Here is a 4344-nt window from a genome sequence, read left to right on the forward strand (position 1 = left end):
GCCCGCATGTTTTTTTGCAAAGTTGTGCACAATTTCCATTCCCGCGTCTGAAAGGGTCGCTTACAAAGCACGCTCCCCACCCTGTGTCTTTCTCCTCGCCCATAGCTTTTGTTCCTCATCGTCGATCCTTGCTCCCCAGTGCTGAACTGCGCAACCGCCCCTACTCAGCGGGGTGCAAGCCGCCACTCACCGCCGACAAGCTAGTAGCCCACGGTGGTATGCCTCACCAGTAGGGCCCTCACATATCCACTGGTGACTAGGCTGCTAGTCATCACTGTTGTGTCCATCAATCCCGCAAGATCCAAAGGCAATGGTAATTCTTTTGCACTTCCCTCCATCTTTATTGGATTTTTATTCCCCTCTTCACTCATCTGAGTACGAAACAAGCTTCTATCGGTTTACTAAGGAGCTCACAATCCAATCTCCGTAGGCGCTCCTTCTCTGATTCAGGTGACAGTGTAACCGCTTCCATTGTTGGCCCTGTTCCACCAGATCCTAGTCAAGAACTCAAGATGGAGGAGGAGGACCCCAACAAGAGGAACGAAGTGGCTATCCTCATAGACCATGTATTCATCCTCATCCTCCAATGCCTCACCACCCGTACCTTGTGCAGCTACAAGTGTGTTTGTCGCTCCTAGAACTGCCTCATCTCTGAATCCGAGTACCGTAAGGAGCTGCCCCAGATTGTCGTCGAATTCTTCTATTGCAGCTAGAAAGGCAAACGCAAGTTCATTAGCATCAACGATGAATACTCCTCATTGACCTTCTTGCCCTTCCCCATTGAGGATGTTGTGATCTCAGATTACTGCCGCGGGCTCATCCTATGCTGGTGTGTTGGGTTTCGCTATGTTGTCTACAATCTGGTGACTAACAAATGGTGGTTACTACCAGATAACAACCGTTCTTTTGGTTCGGCTCGCTTGGGGTTTGATCCGATAATCTCCTCACACTTCCATGTGGTTGAATATGGGAAGAAGAGGGTGGGTGAGTTCGTAGGTGTGAGCATCTACTCATCTAAGAGTGCAACATGGATGTTTAAGGAATTTGAATGGGGCGAGGGTGTTGTATGCACATATTTGACAAGTGTGTTCCTTAATGGTTCTATGCATTGGCTGGAGTTGTCCTAGATAGTTGCTGTTGATATGCTGAGAAACACATGGAGGAAAATTCATAGGCCATGTGGTGAAGCAATCTCCATCCATGAAGCTCAGGGTCAGTTGTGTTTATGTACTGCTAGTATGTTCAGAATGTATCAGCTTTCATTCTGGATCCTAGAAGACTATGGTACTGATAACAAGACACTGAAGCATATAGTGACCACGCTGGAGATATTTGGATGGGACAATATTCAATTTGGTTATGATGTTTGCAATGCGGACTACAGAGTGATTGCAGTTCACCTGGAATGGAATTTGATTTTTCTTGTTGGTGAAGACAAAAAAACTGATCGCATATGACATGAACCTTAGAAAAGTTTTTGTCCTCCCTGCCTAGGTCGTGCAGTATCGTAGACCTACCTAGAGGCTATGTCCAGAGGGACCTCACTATCTTCCTTATGTTCCCTTGTTCATGGAGTCAATAGAAGACCAGTAAAGTTGCATATGCTGTTCTTTCTTTAGGTAGGGAGTTGTTTTGATTCTATATATAGTCCCATTTTGCCTTGGTAACTAATGCAATTGTATGTTGAATATTATTAATGTTGCTGCTTTGTGCAGGTTGTGAAGTCTGAGTGCTTTTAAATGATTTTCCTAGAATGGCTAAGGGAGGAAGAAGAGGGGTTCTATGGTGCACTGGCTACCAAGCTCAAGGAAGCTTTGCCTTGCAAGCAGGAGTGCCAATCTGAAGGAGCAGAGCACATCTACCTTGTTTTCATTATATAAGTCTGTAGGGAGCAGAACCTTTATTCTCCTATCTATGTACCACTTGTGTTAATTCTTGAGTTGACGCAGTTGTTATGTTAGTGTCGATTCTTATTATAAAAAGTACTCTTCATTGTGGATGAAAGCATCTAGGCCCCTAGTTGGGTTTCGGTGATTAATGATAATACAAGATTACTATGACTAACGTGTGTTTTGCAGAGGCAATTAAGTTAGGTCATGGTAATGGAGATCAATTGGACAATCAAGGTGGTCATGCCCCTATGATGGAAATCGTTTTGGTTTTCAAAGTATGGACGACAAGGTTAAGGATGACTAGTTCTAAGTGTCGATTGGAGTTGGAGAGACATTTAGAGTAGTTTAGGACTTTGTTTTTCCTTTGGCCATACAATTAAGGGGGGTATGGATGGGTAGCTTGACCTAGATGAGTCTAGTGAGTTAGGTGTTGATAGGTACTGAACTATTTCAGTACGGGAGTTGGCCTGATCTTCATGACAGTGGGTCACAATCAAAATAACTTGCAACAAGGCAGCGGAGATAAAAGGGTAACTTACTGGAGAACAGCGGAGTAACTAGCTTTATACCTGACCAAGGTTGGATGCGACCAAGCAACGGGGAGAGAGACACTGAAACCACAAAGACTTCAACTCGATCTCCGAACGACCGCAGAACCACAACCGGAGCTAATCCACATAAGGCAGGGCAGCCGTACTAGAACCCGCAAAGCATGAACTAGTGGATCCTAGAGGAATCTCTTCACAAGTCTAGGAAGAACAAGGAAGAACAAGGGTTTGAGTAAGCACTCGGCAGCTCAGTTGCAATATCACTGGAATTATCAAATCATCAAAAGGTCATTTTCTAGTAGCCTAGAGGTAATATTTATACTATGAGAAGTCTCTAAGATAGATGTGAACTGAAGAAGCCAGGTTGGGAGGTGGGAGGTCAATGGCCTAGAGCATTCACGATCTAGTCTTCAGTTTCCACGTGTCTTCTGGGCTTCAGTGCAGTCTTTAATGTTTTGGTCATAACTCCTTCCGTTTTCCATGGGATCTTTAGCTTCATGCAGACTATTGAGCTTCGGAGTAGTCTTCACTAAAACTGGTCGGACGCCATGTTGGATTGACTCGAACGTAGCTCTTCTCTCTGATCCATCCTTGATGTATCCTTGTCTTCCTTCTTAGAGAACCTGAGTAATAACAACTTGCACGACTTAGGTAGCTCGAAAGTACCATCAATGTTTAATTGCAATTCACAAAGTAGCGCGTGCACCTCTTGCTGTATCTTTCGGGCGTGGCTATGGGTGATTGGTCCAGTAGGGACTTGGAGTGGTGTATCAGCCGGTGAGATGGTCAAAGAGGTCACCAAGGTCGGTGAAGTGGTCGGAGAGGTCGCCGAGGTGGTCGGAGAGGTCACCGAGGTCGATGAAGTGGTCGGAGAGGTCGTCGAGGTGTTCGGAGAGATCGCCGAGGTGGTCGGAGAGCTCCCCGAGGTGGTCGGAGAAATCGCCGAGGTCCCCGACGCTGGCGTGGTCACATCATCCTCCCCCCTTGAAAAAGAGTCATCCTCGACTCTTCCAATCCAAAGAATGGAGATAGGTCGGCCACATTAAAACTGGTACTCACACCATAAGTACTAGGCAGATCAATTTCATAAGCATTGTCGTTGATCTTGCGTAGCACTTTGAATGGACCATCAACTCGAGCTTGCAACTTGCTTTTGCGTTGTTCAGGAAATCTGTCCTTGCGTAGATGCACCCAAACCAAGTCTCTTGGTTCAAATAACACCTTCCTTCGACCTTTATTGGCGTGCTTCTCATACATTGTTGTTATCTTTTCATTGTTTGTCCGAGCTCTATCATGAAGGTTCTTGACAAACTCAGCTCGCTTGCTTGCATCGAAGTTTACACATTCCTGCATAGGTAAAGGCAAAAGATCTATGGGAGCAGTGGGTTTAAACCCATATACAATTTCAAATGGATAAAATTTAGTGGTCGAGTGTACTGCCCTGTTGTATGCAAACTCGACATGTGGCAAACTTTATTCCCAAAGTTTCAAGTTCTTCTTGAGGATAGCTCGTAGTAGCATTGATAGAGTATGGTTCACAACTTCAGTTTGTCCATCCATTTGTGGATGACACATCATAGAGAACAGCAACTGTGTTCCTAGTTTTCCCCACAAAGTTTTCCAAAAGTAACTCAAAAATTTGGTGTCACGATCAGAAACAATGGTTCATGGCACTCCATGTAGTCGTACAATTTCTTTGAAAAACAATTCAGCGATATGTGAAGCATCATCGCTCTTGTGGCATGGGATAAAATGTGCCATTTTGCTAAAACGATCAACCACAACAAAGATGGAATCCCTTCCCCGCTTGGTTCGAGGTAAACCAAGAACAAAATCCATGGAGATATCTTCCCAAGGCACACTAGGGATAGGCAGAGGAGTGTATAATCCATGAGGATTCACAT

Source organism: Miscanthus floridulus, chromosome 15 (assembly GCF_019320115.1).
Source record: "Miscanthus floridulus cultivar M001 chromosome 15, ASM1932011v1, whole genome shotgun sequence".
NCBI classification, from domain to species: domain Eukaryota; kingdom Viridiplantae; phylum Streptophyta; class Magnoliopsida; order Poales; family Poaceae; genus Miscanthus; species Miscanthus floridulus.